The sequence below is a fragment of the Martes martes genome (assembly GCF_963455335.1).
Source record: "Martes martes genome assembly, chromosome: X".
NCBI lineage: Eukaryota > Metazoa > Chordata > Mammalia > Carnivora > Mustelidae > Martes > Martes martes.
Window position 1 is genome coordinate 109,789,030 of NC_137897.1, and position 21,261 is coordinate 109,810,290.

The following is a 21,261-nucleotide window of genomic DNA, read 5'->3' on the forward strand; positions in this document are numbered from 1 at the left end:
TTAAAAGTCTCCTTTCTCGCCTATGACTGGCTTCTCTTTGTTAATGCATTTTAGCTTTAATTTTAGTTTACGGTTTCACCAAAACAAGGTTCTATGTAGCAAGCTTCCTTTCTTATTTGCACTGCTTTATTGCTATGTGTTTGTCTCTCTACCTATACAGCCCGCATCTCCTGTTCTTGATCATTATATTTCTATGCCTGTTTTTCTATTCCTCATCTATCTCTTTCATCTCTTCCCTAAACCTTTTATTTTTTTTTGTGGTGGTTGTTTTGATTCATACTCCCACATTTTTCTCTCCATTGTCCATTCATTTAAGAAGTATTCATCGAGCAGCTATAATATGCATTAAAACATGACACTCCCTTAGACACAGGCTCTTAACAGTCTAATTGAGGTGACATACAAATGATGAATAGAAATAGTAATTAACTATACTTAATGATGTAATGACAAAATTATTTCTATACACGATGAATGCTACAGGATTAAAAAATAAAGGTAATACATGCTCATTGTAGGAAATTTGCAAAGTATAGAAAATATAAAAAAATGAAAATTGAGTCAGACTGGCTGGATTGGAATCCTAGCTCTACCCTTATTAGTTCTATAGCCTTGGGCAAGTTGCTTAACCTCTCTGAGCCCCACTTTCTTCACCCATTAAATGGGGATAATAGTATTACTTCCCTACCTCAGAGGGTTAATAGGCTTACCACAGAGCCTAGTAAAATCGAAGTGGTCGTAGTTCTAGTTGTCATTTCCACCACTGTCAGCCTCTTGGTATATGAAATTTAAATCTTTTTTTTTCTGACATAGAACTCTTCACTGTGGTTTGACAGGTTTTTCTCCATGTTTCCTTTTTTTGCCAGATTGTGCCTTATTTGCTAAGCTTATTAATGTTATTTCCTCTTCCTTTGTTTATCTGATTTCTCCTTTTTTCTTTCTACTTATTTTTATTCTTTCTTTCCCATTATTAGGCAGTACTCAGACAGGCAAGAAATATTTACTGAGCTGCTACGAAGTACAGATACTTTATTAAGTTCTAGGGAGATTGGAAATAGGAGGTGAAGAAATTCATTCTTGTTCGGTAAACTTGCTTACATAGGGAGTCAGCCCTGACATAGGAAGCAGGAGAACTAGGCTCTAGTCCCTAGCTTTGTCTCCTCTAGCTAGTCTGACCCCTAGGGCCTTCACCTTCTCATTCGTACAAATGGGTACATGAATGTCAGTCCCACATATGTCATTAGGCTAGGACCGTGAATGTCAATGAGCACTGTGAACTAGACACAGGGGAGAATTGCAAGTACTCAGGTTTACGAGAAATGGGTTCCTGCCTTCTTTATTGAGTGGGCAGGGCGGCTCATTTTTTCTTTCTTTTAAAAAAATTTCTTCTTGAAGAAGATAATTTTAATTAGTCTTCTTGCCTTCACTCACTTTGTCAAGAATCGTTGAATCTCTGGTCGGAATTACCCTCAAGCCAGACTGGTTTAATATACTAAACCAGCTAAACATTTCATGTTATGAATACTGTTATTATAGAAATGAAAATGCTGCCCTCTGCTTAGACTAGCAGGAACCCCCCCACCTGCTTGTCTTCCACAGACAATTAGAATTCACTAGCCCTTGGCCTGGACTGATGAATTAATGTATTATGTATTTAGATTGGAGATTCATTTTCTTTTTTTCTTTTTGTTTATTTTAAAGATTTTTATTTATTTATTTGACAGAGAGACACAGCGAGAGAGGGAACACAAGCAGGGGGAGTGGGAGAGGGAGAAGCAGGCTTCCCGCCAAGCAGGGAGCCCGATGCAGGGCTCGGTCCCAGGACCCCGGGATCATGACCTGAGCCGAAGGCAGACGCTTAACGACTGAGCCACCCAGGCGCCCCTGGAGATTCATTTTCTGAGACATTTTAAAAGCAGAAGGACCAAGTGAAATTAACACCAGCTTGGATTTTGCCAGATTTTAAAATGAACTTTTTCCTCTGGATTTGAGAAAACCAAATAAAATTCCTTCATTATTTTTGTCATCATAAAAATGGACCGTATTCATATGTCTTAGATTTTGCTTTAAAATACACAGAAGAATAAAATATCGGGAGGCTGCATCAGAAAAAACAAGGCAGTGTTGATGTTCATTAAAGCCAGGTAATTGGTCATGGGGGTTAATTATACTATTCTCTCTACTTTTGTGTATGTTTGAAAATTGACGTAATGAAAAATAAAAACAAAACAAATCGAAACCAAGAGGCCATATTCATTGTTTGTTGCATGGCTTCCATAGGCATTTTCATGGCCTAAGTATTTTGATAGCTTAATTGGGAAATCTATAAAAGCATGTAGAATTATCAGCTTTCTCGACCATTTCAGATTTGCTTTTACTTTATACAGAAGACCCTTTGAAGGATATGACTGCTTTTTGTTGTTCTGCAGACAAGGGAACTTTGTGGTCCAGTGACTTGCCCAAGGTCACAGAACTACCTAGTACTAGGAGGTGGGCTAGAAGCCAGGCTTCCTGACTGCCGCGCTGGAGCTCATCTTACACGCATGTTGGAGGTACAAAATAGTTCCCAATTAAGTTTGACTAAGGCTCCTATAATTGCTGGAATATTTTGTTCAGGTGATACCAGCATATATTTTTAAAAGATTTTATTTATTCATTGGAGAGACAGAGAGAGTAAGAGAGAGAGAGCCTGAGGGGGGAGAGTCACAGGGAGAAGTAGACTCCCCACTGAGCAGGGAGCCCGATGCGGGGCTCTGGGTCCCAGGACTCTGGGACCATGACCCAAGAAGACGGCAGATGCTTAACCGACTGAACCACCCAGGCGCTCAACACCAGCGTATTTTTATATAAAATTTCAAGTTCCTAAAGATCTGATGATGGTTGAGGGAATGAGAAGCTGCCATTTACCAAGCCATTTACCAAGCTGCCATTTACCAAGCTGCCATTTACCAAACACCTAAAACACTGTTTTAGGTGTTTTACATTCATTTAATTACCCCCAAATCCTTAGGTTTGAGTCCTGCCTCCTCCAACTCACTATCTGTGGGATCTTGAACAATTTCTATGACATTTCTAGACTTCAATTTCTTTATCTGTGAAAAGGGGGTGATAATACCTACCTAACTGGGGTTTGAGGACAGTTAATGAGATAATATATGTAAAGTGCTTAACACAGTGTCCAGAATATACCAAAATTACTAAATAGATTATTTCTTTTAGAAAGGGTAGAAGATGCCTATTAAGACTCAGGAGAGAACGCAGATCGTTCAGAGAACTGTCAGCTGTCTGGCATGGGTGTCTCCAAATGTCCCTTTGCTCTAGTCTCACTCTACAGTTTGTGACAGTTTCCTTGTTTTAATAGCACAGACATGGGGGTGCCTGGGTGGCTCAGTGGGTTAAGCCTCTGCCTTCGCCTCAGGTCATGATCTCAGGGTTCTGGGATTGAGCCCCTCATCGCATCGGGCTCTCTGCTCAGCAGGGAGCCTGCTTCCCCCCCCGCCCCCGCCCTGCCTGCTGCTCTGCCTCCTTGTGATCTCTCTCTCTCTCTCTCTGTTAAATAAATAAATAAAAGCTTAAAAAAATAGCACAGACATGATCATGTTAATGACCTGCTCAAAACTCTTAAATGGCTCCCTACATATCCCCAGATTCTTTGTCAGCCAAAAGCAAACCATTACAGTTTACTGCCAAATTTGAACCTTTGCAACTCTCTGTGGAGCGTAAGGACGGTGCTATGTGAAATACATGTTGGTGATAATTTAACAACTCAATAAAGCAGGGAAAAGCAGTTCAATGAATGTGATATTTAAAAATATATCCTCAGGGTGACTGGGTGGTTTAGTCAGTGAAGCGCCTGTCTTTGACCCCCAAGTCATGATCTCAGGATCCTGGGATCGAGTCCTGCGTTGGTCTCCCTGCTCTTGGGAAGCCTCTTTCTCCCTCTTCCTCTGTCCCCCCACCTCATGGTCTTTCTCTCTCTCTCAAATAATGTCTTAAAAAAACTATAAAAATATATCCTCATGTCTCATATTTAACATCAAAATTAATTCCAGGCAAATAAAAAAATGAAAGTGTAAAAATGTGGATCAAAAATCAAGATCATGAAAATATGAATATTTATCCCTTTCTTTATAGAGGACATGCTAACCCTAAAGCAATTGGGGAAAAATCGTAAAAGAAACTATTAAAATATTTGACAATAAAAAACCTCTACAGTTCAACTATAAGAACAAACTTGGAAAGATATTTGCCATAAATATGAGAGAGAAAATAATGCACTTGCCATAAATATGAAAATAAATATGAGAGAAAAAATAATGTCTTTAATATCTAAAAAGCACATACGAAATAATAAGAAAATACAAAGGTTCTCAATGGGAAAATGACATTAATGAACAAGTCACAAAAGAGGAAATGTGCTAATAAACATATGAATAAATGTTCACCTGCACTAGTAATCAAAAATGCTAATGGAACAACAAGAGACCAATTTTCACCTATTAATTAGCAAAGATGAAAAAAGACAATAGTCTGTGTTAGCAAGGGTGCCGTAAGAAGGCCATTCATACGCTGATAATGGGAGGGTAAACTGATGCAGTCTTTTTGGAAAGCAATTTGGCAATATGTTTCAGGAACTAAAATATAATTCTACCCTTTGACCCGTGGTTTCACTGTTAATAGCAATCACTCCCCAGGAAGTAAGCCAAAATCTGGACAAAATTTATGCGAAGAGGTGCTCATTTATAATAACCAAATTGTCAATCAACATAAATGTCCGACAATGGCCATGTGGGTAAATACATTATTGTATAATCTTTTTTTTTAAGAGTTTATTTATTTATTTGAGAGCGAGCGAGCGAGCGAGCACGTTTGCGCGTGTGCGGGAAGCTCGAGTGAGAGGAGAGGCAGAGGGGGAGGGAGAGGCAGAAGCAGATTCCCTGCTGTGCAGGGAGACTCAAAGGGGTTCCATCCCAGGATCCCAAGATCCCGACCTGAGCCGAAACCAAGAGTGGGACGCTCAACTGAAGCTATCCAGGCGCTATTAGAATTTCTGCCTATGGTGACTATTAAATGACATGGAAAACACTCGTTATATAATTTTTCCAAATATAAAAAGTATGTATCACTGTACATATATGTTCTCACCTGCAGAGAAAGAGACACAGGTGCACAGAAACAGAAGAACTGTTGATGTGGTAGGTATCTCAGAGAGGCAAGATTATACTTATATTATCCATGGCAAATTTTGTTTTACAATTTTTTTTACAATAGCCATGTATTTTTTGTGATTTAATAAAATGGGTATTTAGAACAGAGGCTACAGACTCTAAATAAGCCCTGCTATTAATATTTAATTTCTATTATAATTAGTGTGTTCAATGTCCAGCAGATGGAGCTGCACCCCTTAACATTCAGCTCAAATTCCGGGAATATTAAAAACTACGGCCACATTTTCATGTTTTGTTTGTTTGAAGGAAATCCCTTCTATCCTCCTAAAGGCTTTGTAAAGCATATGTTCTTTAAAAAAAAAAAAAGGATCGTGTTTAAAATTTGTTTTGAGAATTTCACGAAACCCCTCTGAGATAATTGGAGACACCCTGGGGTGCCACAAAAAGCAAGACTCTGTAATGGATTTGGGGAACTGGGGAACTTGAGAGATTAGCTGATTGTGTGGGGCCACACAGGGAGTCGGGGGCAAAGCCAGGAAAAACAAACTGAGGGTCCTGTTCACTGGGCTTCATTTGCTGAGTAAAGGCATGGTAGGAAATTGTATTTTGATGAGTAGGCGCACAGGCTTAACATTTCCGTATGGTTTCAGAATTGATGTTTTCATTGGTCCTTACCCCACATTCAGGGTGGTGATGAAAAACACTGGCTCCGGAGTTAGAAAGACCTCGATTCCACAGCTAGTTCTACAACTTCCTTAGCTGTGTGACTTTGGGCAAGTCGCTTCATCTTTCTGTGCCTTACTTTTCTCATTTGTAAAACGGAGTAAAAAAAAAAGCAAAACCAAAACAAAACAAAAACCCTACTCTGAGAGTTGTTATGAGAGTCAAATGAGATAATGCGTGTAAGAGTGTTTGGCATAGTGCCTGGCACATGGTAAGTACAAAGTAAATGTTAGCCGCGATTAACATCCATTCATTTATTCAACACACATTTTGGAATACTAACTATGTGTCAGGCAGTGGGCTCTGCACTCGTGAGAGAGAGAAAATACACAGGAGTTTACTCTAGGAGTTTAGGGATGGGATAGATACTATGTGGAAGCAGGCGTGTAGGAGAGCTTGGAACCAGGATTTCTGGGTTCTATCTGCCCTTGATTTATTTTAAGCCTCAGATAAATTACTTAATCTCTTCTTTTCCGCACGGTAAAACAAGGGGTTTGGATGGGATGTGATCTCCGAAATACCTTTCAGCTCTGAAACTCTACCGTGACTGTATTTCAAAGAACATTACTGAATGAGATCAAATCAAAGTTATTACCTTTCAAATATATTCACATTATGCAGTCTCTTCTCTGGAGGTGCAAAATTCTCATAATTAGGTAAAGGTCCAAGGGCAAACAGAATGATTACAGCAGAGGCTGGATAAGACATCCATCTATGAGAGGTTAGTGTAGACAAAAATCAGTCTCCAAAAAACATATGGGAAGAGTACCTTGCAAAGTATTGTATTTATGGTTAGATCAGTTACCAAAGAATACAAATGGTTAATTTGCATTTTTACATACTTCACGGGGCATCAAGATGCCTTTGGTATTTTCAAAGTACCACAAAATGGTATTCCATGATTACAGTGCGTGTGTGTGTGTGCACGCGCGTGCGTGTGTGCTTAGGGACAGGTTTGCTTTTGCTTTCTTGATTTTATTCACTTAAATTAGTGACTGGCAAACTTTTTCTGTAAAGGATCAGATAGCAAATATTTTAGGCTTCGTGGGCCACACACAGTCTCTGTTGCTGCTGTTGCTTTTTCTTCTCCTCCCCTTCTTTCTCCTTTTTCTTCTCCCAACCATTTAATAACAAAAACCATTCTTAAATTCCAGGGTGTACAAAAATAGACTGAGGATTAGATTTGGCCTACAGGACATAGTTGGCTCACTCTCATTTTTTTAAAAGATTTTATTTATTTAGTTGTGTGTGTGTGTGTGTGTGTGTGTGTGTGAGAGAGAGAGAGAGAGAGAGAGCGAGCGCACACAGAGCAGGCAGAGGGAAAAGCAGGATCCCCACTGAGCAAGGAGCCCAATGCGCTGTGTGAATCAATCCCAGGACCCTAGGCTCATGACCTGAGCCAAAGGCAGACACCTGACTGACTGAGCCACCCAGGCTTCCCATGATGACTCTCATCTTAAATCAAAGTTTTAGCCTCCTGTCTCTACTGGTTTGGTTTTATAGACTCTTTCCATTCCCGCCCTATCCCACCTCACTCAGGGACCAGATTGTTTCTCAGCCTAGCCTCCTCTACTTGTTCTTGTACCTCTCACCCTGATTCTGCACTCTCCTGGCTTCCCATCTAATTTCCTCCTCTCTAATTCCAGTGACCCTCTGGGTAACAGTGCAGCTCTAACAGAAAGCATCACCCGTGAACCAAAAAGGTGGTGATCTAGTCCAACAGATTGACTGCTCCATGGACAGGGACTTATCAACACACCTCTGCCATGAAACAATTTGCCAGGTTTCCTGGGCGCAGTTCCCTAACCGTGGTTATGGCATGGACTTAGTTTCCACCTAGGAACAAGCTTTTTATTAGTCTGCAAATACTGAGCATCAGTTATGCGCTTGACATTGTACTCTAGACTGGACATGACAAAGAATGGTATGGCCGTGGTTGTGAACCACATAGAGCTTATACAACGTAATGAGAATGATGGACGTGGAAGCATTTCTACGTAACAATGCCAGAATTTTTGTGTAATATTGCAAGAAGTACAGGGTATTGCTAGATTAGGAGGACACTAACCTAGACGCTGGGGTCATGGGAGGTGGCCCCTGGAAGAAGTGACACTTAACTCTTTCTTCTAAGTGGGAAAGATATAGGGAGCCATACATGAGAACTGACCAGAGCAGCAGGTACTCTGATCTTAGCAAATGGTTCCTGAGCTCTGCTTAGACCTTTGCTAATAGTAATCCTGTGCACTCTGGCCTTACTCCTTTGGACTGAGGGCCTGGTTTCATTTGCACTTCCTAGGCTCTCTTCCCCAGAAACACTGTATCAACAGCCACCCGACCGTGTCCTCACATCTGGAATACTGACCCTAACCTAATCCTGAAGGTCCGTCTCTTTCAGGTAAAGCATTGTTGGTAAAGTGATTGCAATTGATCAGCCAATGGGCAAGAATGCTGATGACCAACCTTATCAACTTTCACTGATTAATATTGATACCAGCAATTACACTTTCCAGAGATTACACGTTTGCCCTGTTCAGTGTGCTAGGTTGGTTGTAAGGGAGGAAAGAGTAGAGCCCCAAGTTTATGTGGGTATTTTCTATACACAACATTTTAACTTGGAATTCTGAGTCCCCACAAAAATTGGTCGGAAAGGGTCCTCCTACTCTTCATTAACTACAAAATGAATAAAAGGATCTCCTCCTTTTGTGCCCCCTCGTGCAGGGGCTTCTTGGGAGGTATGTTAGCCTATTCATATGGTAATTCTGTAGAGCCCTCAATCTTTTCACAGAGGCCCTGTACAATGAGAGGGGAGTCTGCATATTTCAAAAGAGCAGCATATGCCCCTTAAGGTGAACGTGCACTCTAACACTGCAGGGGAAATACACTGCATTATTCTATGCCCCTTTGCCGGGGGAGTTTACAAGCAACATTTGGAAATGGCTGGCATTTCTCTATATGGAGATTGAACTTGACAATTAACCATGATTTTTTTTTAATTGAGAGATGCAGGTCTTCTAAACTACTTTTCTTTTCTTAAATGTAAATAAAAGAAACAAGACAAATGAAAATTCCAGTTCCCGGAAAAACCCCTAAAGGGCCTTTCCCTGACGCTGTTTAACTGTTCTTTTCAAAACGAACTCTCCTCAGAAAAAATTCTGAGCTGCCCAGGGAAGTGGACAATGTATATAACTTAATATTTGAAATCCCTCTCGTTCTTTTTTTTTTTCATTATTAAGCCTAATGCGTCCTATCACAAGAATGCTTAATGTTTTAGGTTATAATTTCAGATATGCAAATGATTCATTAGTCGAGTATTGGATAATCATATTTCAAAAAACTTCTGATAGACATTAATTGCTTCTTCTAGAATTATATTCTAGTGCTCAGTAATGACAAACACTGTGTATTAATTTCACATGTATTAGAAATAATGATTAAAGTAAAACCTATTTGATGTAATGACCATTAGTTCAGAGCTGTTGAGTGATGCTTCATGGCTTAAGATGAATAATAATGGCCCATTTTTCATCAGACAGATGTTCCATCTTATTGTAAAAAGAAGTTACGTCATTGAAATAGAAAATGTAAAAGAATTAGAATATACCATATCACTAAGCTTGATTAGCCAAATTGAACAGTTAATGTCTGAAAAGCATTAGCATTCATGATGCACTATGAGCTGTTTCCACGTTTTCTATGGATCAGTTTTGAAGAATGTCTTACACAAAAAAATATTTTAAAATTCTGGTAGAAATCCATAATAACATGGCTCAGGTTTACATGGACTATGAAATGATGCAGTGTCAAAACCACTGCAAAAATGTTTTTTTTTTTTTTTCATTTGAAAAGCAACTGTTAGCAGTGGTTGTGTCCTGAGTGGGTTTTTGGTGGCTGGGGAACAGCAGTGTGAAGGAGACTATGTATATCAGACTTACTTTTCACTCCTTTTTTTTTTTTTAACCTTTTGTGTCATGTCCCATATATGCGTGTTACCTATTTTTAAATAATTTCATTATAGACAGTAACAACGCAAAACTAAATATTAAAACGGAGAGGTAGTGATAGAAGCCCTAGCACAGGCACTAGAGCCAGACTCGCACCCATGCACACACACACGTGCACACGTACACTACACTGTCTACATACTTAATGGTTCATTTCTCAGTTCTGGCTCTTTCTAGTTATGAGGCCCTGAGCAGGTTGCTTACCTTTTCTAAACTAAGAGAACGTGCCTCATGGGCTTGATATGAGCATTTATTTATTTGTTTGTTAAAGATTTTATTTATTTATTTGAGAGAGTGAGAGAACATGACTGGGGGGGGGGCAGGCGGCAGAGGAAGAGGGAGAAGCAGACTCCCCACTGAGCAGGGAGCCTGACATGGGACTCGATCCCAGGACCTTGGGATCATGACCTGAGCCGAAGGCAGACGCTTAACTGACCGAGCCACCCAGGCACCCCGATATGAGGATTTAAATGGGTTTTAATATGGCACCTAGCACATGGTGAAAGTGCTTCACAAACGTAACACAGTCTTTTCTAATATGACTGCCCCCTAACATCTGTGACTTTTCTTGTTACAGTACCAGCATTAGAATCATGGCTTCTTTGCAGTAAAATTTTAAAAAATCCTACGGCTTTTCTGGTTAGACCGCTATCATCCTACTAACTCTTCTCTTACTTGGGAGAACTTCACTTCTAATCAGTTGCAGTGGTTGGAGTTAGAACCCAGATGCCCTGACTCCTGATGCAGTGCTCTTCAGAGGTCCTTTTGAACAGAAATCTTTTTCAGCCAAGTTGGCTGTCTTAGATACCGCGGAATGCACTGACCTTGTCAAGAAGACTGCCTTTGCTGAGGACTTCATTTTGAATACAAAAGAAGAAATTCCGACAGCGCTTCCTAGGCAGGACCTGGTGCTCTCTAGTCAAAGTTCCTGCTACCCAGTGGTCACCCTAGCATCTTCTGTTGTAGGGAGGACAAGAGACTGGGTGAGAGCAATTCTCCATGTGTTTTCTAGGTGTGCTTTCTCTCGGTTATTCTCAGCATGGCATCCAAACACAAAACAAATTTCCTTGATACTCTCTTTAGTTTTTCAGTGAGTGTCAAAATTTACCATAAAGAAATTTGAATTTTTCAGTGTTTTCAATGTCTGTTGGGAACAAGAGCACTGTACCCCGGCCACTTTGTCACCTTGACACTTCATTATCAATACAGGGAACAGGTGATCTTTTTTAAAAAGTTTTTTTTTAAATTAATTTATTTGAGAGAGAGCACACAAGCAGGGGGGAGGAGCAGAGGGAGAGGGAGAAGCAGACTCCCCGTTGAGCGGGGATCCTGATATGGGGCTCGATCCCAGGACCCTGGCATCATGACCTGAGCCCAAGGCAGGTGCTTAACCGACTGAGCCATCCAGGTGCCCCGAGAACAGGTGATCTTAAAATGGGTTGTAGGAATGTACAACTTCTGAAACAGGTATCAGTGTCAGAGTCTGGGAAATCTTTGACAATGTCGAATGTAAGCTAGTCAGGTGACTCGTTCTTCTTTCTAGACCTGCTGTTTAGTGGGCCAGCTGGGCAAGCTAGGTAGGATTGGGGCTGCAAATAAGGGAGCAGGAGCCTTTCAGTGCAGGTGCCACTGGGACACGTCTTGGGTTGGACCAGGAGGCGGCAGCAGAGAGCAGGGCTGTCAATGAACCCGGCAAAACCCCGGGGGTTGAATGAGTTTGAGTGAGACCTCTGAGCAGTGGGATGTGGGACTCCGAGCCAAATGGGTAGAAGAGATGCTAAGAGAGCTAGAGGTCTACTGGCAGGTCAGGGGGAGGAAACTTCCTGAGGGCAAATGCATCAGCTATAGAGTCAGAGTCCACCCAGTTTCATGGAAACATTGGCCTGAACTGACACTCTGGCTTGGGCCGGTTAACGTCTCTGAGCCTCGGTTGCCTCGAGTATGAAGGGGGAATAATAATAGTGCTTACCTCATAGCATTGTTATAAAGTAATTCTAGCATCAACGGAACAATGAAAAACTGCATAATAATAACCATAACTACCTGCTGCTGTTCCAAAGATAACCTTTGATAAAAAGAGGATTTGAGGAGCCACTAGCTGAGCCTTCTGAAGACCAGTGGTTTTTCCCATCCCCTTTGGAACCTCACATTTGAGAAACAGATTCATCCTACCAAGTTGTCTCTGTTCCTGATGTTTTTCAGACCATTTAAAGTCTGAAGATAAGTTGCCCTATTGTCACCAGAAGACATGTAAATGTTTCTATATTTCCAGATACCCGTGTCCAAACACTGCCTCCCAGACTGTCATTTACATCTGGAATTGGCGAGAGAACTCTTCCTTTGAACCTTGGATCAGAATTTGTGGTTTGGAAAACAGACTCCACCTTCTGGGGAAGGTGGCCAGTCAGGGATGGGTTTTGAGAGATCTGGGGTGGGGAGTAACCCCTCAGATCAGATCACAGCAGGTGTGTCCCTGAGTTTTCAGGCATGCTAATGGGAGTGATTTTTTTCTGGTGGGCACCCCAGCTCCTTTCAGCATGTAAACAGTCCTGAATGACCTAATGCAGTGATACAGACCATATAATGCAGTAATACACACTAGAGTTCAGGCCTTGGACAACATGGTGAAGGGAGAGGGTGATGGATAGTAGGAAGGAAAAATAAAAGAGGAAAGCTGGATTGCTGAAGTGAACCTGACTGAACCATTGCTCTCCTGAGGGCTGGCCCAAATCCAGAACTTTGTATATATGTATTCAGAAACTCTCTTCTCAATGTTTCCAAGTTAAAAAAAAAAGTGGTTACCCCTGCTGGATTAAGATGTTAAAGGAGGGGCGCCTGGGTGGCTCAGTGGGTTAAGCCTCTGCCTTCGGCTCGGGTCATGATCCCAGGGTCCTGGGGTCGAGCCCCACATCGGGCTCTCTGCTCAGCAGGGAGCCTGCTTCCCCCTCTTTCTCTGCCTGCCTCTCTGCCTACTTGTGATCTCTCTCTCTGTGTCAAATAAATAAATAAAATCTTAAAAAAAATTAAAAAAAAAATAAGATGTTAAAGGAGAAGCTTGACAGAAGAATAAAGATAATGGCTAGTCTAAAATTAGAGTAGCCTTGAGGAAATGCTCTGAAAGGACCAACTGGGGATTTTGAAAGGGAAGATCTTCCCAAGCACAACCTCGTTTTCTTTTTTTAAAGATTGTATTTGTTTATTTGGGAGAGGGAGAGAGAGCCAGTGAGTGAGAGAGAGAGAGAGAGAGCGAGAGAGCACACACAAACAGGGGGTGGGAAGACCAGAGGGAGAGGGAGATGCAGACTCCCCACAGAGCAGGGAGCCAGATGCAAGACTTGATCCAAGGACCAGGGGATCATGACCTGAGCAGGAGGCAGACACTTAACTGACCGAGCCACCCAGGCACCCCTGAGCACAACCTTTTATGGATGCCTAAGGCCTGTGTTTGAGGAACTGTCAGAATTTTTTTTTGCCTCCAAACATATCAATCCAAAGTTCTGGGATGTTTTTAAGAGTTGGGTATCTGCAGAACTGAGATACATGTGGACTCCTACTAGAAAGTTCTAGTACTTTCCAGGAAAATAATTCTTGGGGATGCCAGTTCATTTGCAATTTTTTTCAAGTGTACTAGTTATCAGAATGGCAATTAGGGCATTGCATTTGCTTTATGATAATAAATAAATAATTATTTACTTCGCTAAAGGCTCTGGGATGTGATAGAAAAGCTCCTTTAGTTTAAACCGTCTAGATTTTTTTACCCTTAAAATGTGCTCTACTAGACAAGATATAGACAGGGAGAGAGAATGTCATATTTTATCATATTTTTAAAAGATTTTATTTTTTAAGTCAACTGTACACTCAACTTGGGGCTCAAACTCACAACCCTGAGACCAAGTCACAGTTCCACTGACTGAGCCAGCCAGGCACCCCCATATTTTATTATATTTAAAAAATTCACTATAGGTCAATAGCTTATAGGACTTTCTCTTTTTTTAGAAGATTTATTTATTTATGAGAGAGAAAGAGAGCACTCACGTGAGTGTGCACAAGCAGGGGGAGGGGCAGAGGGAGAGAATTTCTAAGCAGACACCCCATTGAGCATGGAGTCCTACTCGGGGCTTGACCCCATGACCCATGAGATCATGACCTGAGCAGAAACCAAGAGTTGGGTGCCCAACAAACTGAGCCATCCAGGTGTCCCACTTATAGGACTTTTAATAAGTTTTTTAATTTGTCATCTCCTCTGCGAAGCTGTGACACTCTCTCTAGGCCAAGTGTTTGCATGCCCAACTCCTCCAACTGCTGAGATCCTCGAAGGCAGAAGCTGGATTTCTTTGATCTTCCTGTCCATAGGGCCCAGTGCTGGGCCTGGCATAGAGCAAACACTCATAAAATGTTAAGTGAAAGCATATATGAAGACATAAAATGTTTTCATTTCTTTAGGGTAAAAATGAACTATCCAACTAATAGGAAAATTGCACATCATATTTAAGTTCACACAGGCCATTTTAATTTTTTTCTGAGATCAGATATTACTAAGACTATAGACTTTTCCCCATACGAAATCAGTTTAAACTCTAGTCTCTCATACAGCATGCCATCTGATTGGAACCAAAGAGCTTCATCTGTGGAGTTGCCTGTCAAAGGGCAGCCAGAGGCAAAAATGAGGGGTGGATGAAGTCTATCTTCAGTGTCAGCAATTTCCTGTTTCATTAGCCTTTAAACATGTTCTTCCACTGATAAGAATTTACTGAGCACTTACTATGTACTCAGGATTTGGCTGGACATCACAGCAAAAGATACAGAAGTCAAGGAGACAAGTCTAACCAGTCGAAAACATTCAGAGAGAGATACATGATAAGGAACTAACTACAGATGCTGAGTTGTTGAGGTGCAGATTCTAAGTGCTGCAGGAGGTCAGAGGGATGGGGAGAACGATGACAGAGAAGTGTTCTGGGAAGGCGTCCTGAAGGAGGTGAGGGTGGAGCTAGATCCTCAAAGATGAGGAGAATCCAACAAGGTAAAGGGCAAGAGGACATTATTCCAAGGAGGGAGCTCAGTGTAAGCCAAGACCAGGAAGTAAGAATGAGTTATGCCCGCCTTGAGCACAGCAGAGTGGTTGCCCAACAACAGAGTACCTCTTGGGGGGTTCAAAGTCAAGGCTCGCTGAGGAGGAAGGCAGGATATGTGTGTGACTGGCTGAGTCACAGTGGCTTTCTCAGTCTTCTTACTCTTGGTTTCTATTGTACTTTTGCACTATCTGTATTTAGATGGTAGAGTAAGGTGGATATGGTTGTTACGAAGTTCTTAATTATGACACATTTCCTTGTCAGTGCCATCTGCTTCTCCTAGCCAGTTGCCACCCCAAATGCCTTGGTAAGCTAGCTGGATATTAAAGGAGATGGGACTGGCTAGATCTTGAGTTTGGAGAGGTGGCAGGAGCCAGATTTTAGAGAGTTCAAAACCCTATCAATAGAGTTTAGATGACAACAACACATTTTTTATGATGCTTTATACCTTACCAGAGTGCTCTCTTGTCATTTGTCTCCTTTTATCCTCAGAAGAACCCTATAGGGTAATCAAGGAAGATATTTTTACTTCATTTTCATAGATGGGGAAGCTGATCTCTTAGCTTCTAGGTCTGTTGCCCTTAATGGGTTCACAGGCAAGTCGAAAGAGGCCAACATGTAAACATACAACTTTAATAAACACTATAATTATTCAAAACCCCTCCAAAGAAGTGGCATCCCTGAGCTTTGGTATGTGGGGGCCTCAGATAGGCATAGGAGGAGCAATATTTGCCCAGAACTGCCTAGAACTAGTGTGTAGCCCTAGGACAGCCAAATTGAGATTTAACATCCTGGGGAGATGCCAACTCAAGGTCAATCTTCCAAATGAGACATCAGTTCAGACAGGCTAGGCAGAGAGGGAGAATCTGAATGTGAGCCAACAGGATCAAAACAAGGAAAACTGGATAAGAAAAGAAGGATGGGAAGGATGGGAGGCAGAACATGGAGATATTCTCTGAGCTGTTGAGGGCAACTGCAATAGCCATTTAAATGATCCTTGTGGTCTTGGTTGTTTGTGGTGAGGCACAAATTTATTAATTTAATTAAAAATTAAAAATTCTAAAAAAAAAGTGTTTCTCATCCCTTTGGAGCTAATGATAGTCTTAGGGATTTAAGGCAACTCCATGGCCCCAGCTCAGATTGTCAGACATGAGGTAACCCAGTTAAAGGAACCACTGAGATGGGTGTGTATCTAGCATCCCTTAAGTTGTGCTATTCTGTAACACATTGTCCTTGCTGTCTTTTAGTTTTTGGCCTCTCCTGTCATGAGTTCTATGATACAACCTTCTTTTTTTTCTTTTTTAAGATTTTATTTGTTTGAGAGAGAGAGAAGGAGCAGGGGGAGAGGGAGAAGCAGACTCCCTGCTGAGCAGGAAGCCCCACACGGGGCTTGATCCTAGGACCCCAGGATCATAACTTGAGCTGAAGACAGACACTTAACCTACTGAGCCACCAAGGCTCAGTAGGTTATAATATGACCTTCTTATGAAAAACTTAAATCCTCTATTTCATGCTACTTTTCTGCCAGCTACATTGCTGGTGCCTCTGTAAATCCTACCTCATGTAGTAGCCTCAAGTCGAGGCTCCCAGTTTATGATGAAGTGTTTTCAGATATGAAAGGGACAAGAGCACTTCCCCATCTCCACTGTGATTGTGCAATAGATCCAGGACCAAGGTGGTGGACCTACTAAGCAAGTTCATTCCCTTTCCAATGTGTGTCAATGATTCCTCAGTTTCTCTTCTAGCCCCCGAGGGTATCTTGCTGCTCCTTCAAAGCCTCCCTCTCTTGGACCAGCTGTGGGAGATGGAGGTCCTTATACAAAGAGACCATGGAGACCCTTCCAAGTCATAGGTGGTTAAAAGAGATGCTTCAAGGTCTTGGGAGTTAGCAAGACCTTTTATCAGCCATAATGACCTTGTTCCTCAAACATCCCAAGCCCCTTCCCTCCCATGGAGCCTTTGCATGTGCTATTTTCTTGATCCAAAATGCCTTTCTTCCCATCTTCATATGGCTGGCTCCTTATTATCGTTCAGGTTTTCCTTGGAAGAGCCTCCTTTGACTACCTTCACTGAGATAGCTCTTCACAAACATATCATCATCACTGTCTTTGTGTTTACTCCACCTAAATTCTTTCCTAACACTTACAGCTCCCTAAACTGATATACATATTTTTTTGTTCTTTGTTCATGGCCTATCTAAATAGAATCTAAGTTCTGTGAGGTCAAGAACTTTGTCTGTCATGTATAAACTGTTCCCAGTACTCAGAACCGTGGCACAAGCAGGTATTTGGTGTTTTCTAAACTTACAATTATTATTACTGTTATTATTATTTTCATTTATTATCAGGTGGGTTGAAGGAAGGTATCAAGGAAATGAAAGTCATAATAAGATTTTCCCTATCATCACCAGCTACTGTCCCAGTACTGAGGACCAGGAGAAAGAAAAAAGCTAAAACAAAAATTTGAGCCCTGTGTGGTAGTTTCAGGACATCATGTGCCGGCCAAAATAGAATTTTTAGATTCCCGGGTGCCCACCATCCTCTGTGGAACCCTTTGTGACTTATGTTGCCTTAATCCTGTGAACCAGCTATTGCTACCATGCTTCAATCTGCCCCTTCAAGTCCTCCGGAATTCATATCGCCTGTTTGACAAATTCACCTCCAAACTCAACCCTTTCATCAACTAGTCACTAAATGACTTAGCCTTAAGTGAAACGCAGTTCTTGGTTGTGTCCGACTCTTTTTTTTTTTTTAAAGATTTTATTTATTTACTTGAGAGAGGAGAGAGAGCATGAGAGTGGAGAGGGTCAGAGGGAGGAAGCAGACTCCCTGCCGAGCAGGAAGCCTGACGCGGGGCTCGATCCCAGGACTCTAGGATCATGACCTGAGCCGAAGGCAGTTGCTTAACCAACTGAGCCACCCAGGTGCCCCTGTGTCCGACTTTTGATTGCAGCTCAGGTCTTGATCTCAGGGTTGTGAGTTCAAAGCCTGCATTGGGCTGCTTGCTGAGTGTGGAGCCTATTTTAAAAGAGAAGAGAGAGAAAGAAAGAAAGGAAGTAAGGAAGGAAGGAAGGAAAAGAAACTTGGTTCTTCAGAGACTATAACCCCAACTGTATTTTGAGCTGGCTGCAGGTTGTTTCCGCGTACTTCATGGACCAGCAGGGCCAGTTTGTTCTTCACTCTCCAAAGCCACTTTCAGCCCATTGCTCCTCCACCCACTCATAAACAAAAAACAAAAACAACAAATAACAATAACAAAAAAAACCCAAAAAACCTTGCTCCTTTTGAAACACATGCCAATCGTTTTAACTTCCCTTTAACCTTCCTTGTTGCTGTCATCTACTGGTCTCCTAGATACTCCCCTGTGTTCACCAATGACTTTGTCAGAGGCCTGTTCTTTCCCTCTATTCTAAACCTTACTTTACATTGTTGCCGACTCAACAGACATAAGAACAACCCATCCAGCACTTTGATCTTGAAGCTCCTTGACCTCCAGCTCAGCCACACACACCTCCCATCTCATCTTGGAAGTTTTCAAGACCCTAAATTTGTTCCACCTCTAGGGCCACAACTTCGGACATTCCTCCTGGCTACAATCTCCTAGCTTTTCAATTTACTTAGTCAGTTTTCCCCACTGCCTCATCTCTCTACTTTCTCCCATTTTTACCCTCCTCTCTACCCGTCTTACATAATATGGGCCATTACTGTAATTACTGTCTTGTCAAAATTCTTCATGACATTATTTTTTAAAAAGATTTTATTTGTTTCAGAGAGAGAGAGAAAGTGAGTGTGTGTGTGTGTGTGTGTGTGCGCGCGCAAGCATGACTGGGTGGAGGGGAAGAGGGAGAAGCAGACTCCCTGCCGAGCAGGGAGCCCAATGTGGGGCTCAATCACAGGACCCCAGGATCATGACCTGAGCTGGAGGCAGTTGCTTAACAAACTGAGCCACTCAGGCACCCCTCTTCATGATACTATTGCCAATGTAACAAACTTATTTGTGCAGGGCTGGGCCTAGGTAAATGAGCTTTCCCTGCTACCTCTTCTTCCTTACCACCCCCAGAATGGAAGGAGGCACTCACTGGCAGGTGCCAATCCTACTCATGTATGACCCTGAAGATGAGTGCCTCCTTAAATTTTGTGCCAGTAGAGGTGGGGTGTGGGAGGGAAGCTCACTCAGCTTATCCTACTATCTAGGAAATTCTAGAACCTTCATGAACTCACTTAAATTACCCACTTTCTTTATACCCTTTCTGTATTGGCTGGGCACTGCCAGATAAAGTTACAAAGCAAGATAAATTCATTCCAATGTAAATTCATGATTACTCCTTCAAGTGGTTCTTCAAACCTAGCCTTGCAATTCACTCATTTCCCACTCTGAACAATAATTATTTTAAATCTTTCCACTTTTCTCAAACCTTTGACCCTACTATTCACCTCCATCTCTACTCTTAAATGACAACTCGTGTCTCTCTTCTCAGGGAAAATAGAAGCCATCAGACACAACTCTTTAAATCTCCACCACCATATTTATAATATTTGCTGCGTCCTTTTCCCGTGAGGATGACATGTTATCTTTTTGCCATGATCTATTTTCCTCTCCTACCTCTTCTAGCATCTTCTTTCTTCCTCTTTGTAAAATCTCTTCCTCTCCATCACCTTCTTCCCATCGGCATTTAAACATGCACCCATATTTTAAAAATATCTTTCTTCAGGGGTAGTCTTCCTGCCAGACTACTGCCCCATCTCTCTGTTGACGATCACAGCTAAACTTCTTTTTTTTAAAGATGTATTTATTTATCTCGGAGCAGGGGAAGGGGCAGAGGGAAAGAATCCCAAGCAGACTCCCCACTGAGCACAGAGCCCAACATGGGGCCCCACCCTATGTGTCCCATGAGATCCCCACCTGAGCTGAAACCAAGAGTCAGACACCCAACCAACTGAGCCACCAAGGTGCCCCACAGCTAAACTTCTTTTAAAATATTTAAAACACTTTCCCATTAACACTCACCCCTCCATCTACCAGTCTCCTCTCTTCTCACTCCACCAACCACCATCAAGAAACTGCTCACACCAATGATCTCTTACTTGCCAAAGCTAATGGAAACTTCTAAGCTTTCACTTACTTGACTTTTCAGCATCATTCAATAATTTTTTTTAGATTTTATTTATTTATTTGAGAGAGAGGGAGAGAGCATGAGCTGTGGGGAGGGGCAGAGGGAGAGGGAGAAGCAGACTCCCCGCTGAGCAGGGAGCCCAATGCAGGGCTCGATCCCAGGACCCTGAGATCATGACCTGAGCTGAAGGCAGAGGCTTAACTGACTGAGCCATCCAGGCGCCCCAGCATTCAACATTATTGATCATGTCCTCCTCAAAATTTTTTTCCCTTTTCTTCCACAGCAACACACACCCTACATTGGGTGTGGAGATTATTTTAAAAAACAAATAAATAAACTTAAAAAAAATACAACTTCCCAGCCACACCTATTCACCCATATAGGTCTGGAGGGGATCCTGAGAGTGTTTAGGAAATACTGGGCAAAACATTTCATTTTCATGTAACATATTTACCAGTCTGAAAAACTGACATTCTATATGGGGACAACAATGAAAAGAACCTACTTAACTTTCAGTTACGTGAGTTTTGCTCCTGTGAGTTGGAAAATCCCGTCGAGGTAGAGGATGCATTTACTGTAGGAGGGATCCAGTACTCAGGCAGACATTGCAGTATTTATTATTAAAAGTTCACATGAGGGGGCGCCTGGGTGGCTCAGTGGGTTAAAGCCTCTGCCTTCAGCTCAGGTCATGATCCCAGGGTCCTGGGATCAAGCCCTGAATCGGGCTCTCTGCTCAGCAGGGAGCCTGCTTCCCTCTCTCTCTCTGCCTGCCTCTCTGCCTACTTGTGATTTCTGTCTATCAAATAAATACATGAAATCTTTTTTAAAAAAAGTTCACATGAAGTAAAGATGACTTTTCAACTCAGTCTTCAAAAGAGTTGAGCCCATTTCCCCTTAGGCAGCTATAACTTTGCCACCTACCTTTGCATACTGTCTCCTAATTTGCAGAGTTTAGACCTTCATGGTCTCATAAAAGCTCCCTAAAGTGAGTACTTAAAGTCTTATTGCCCTCTTTAACAGATGAAGACATTGAGGCTTTGAGGTTGTAGGAAATGTATTTTACCCACGATATTAACCTACTCTCTCAGAACCTGATCCTGGGACTGAGTCGTTTTCTACCCCCAGCATCTGCCACAAGATTGTTGTTGTTGTGGATATTATCGTAGTTATTATTAGCTCTAAGGAGT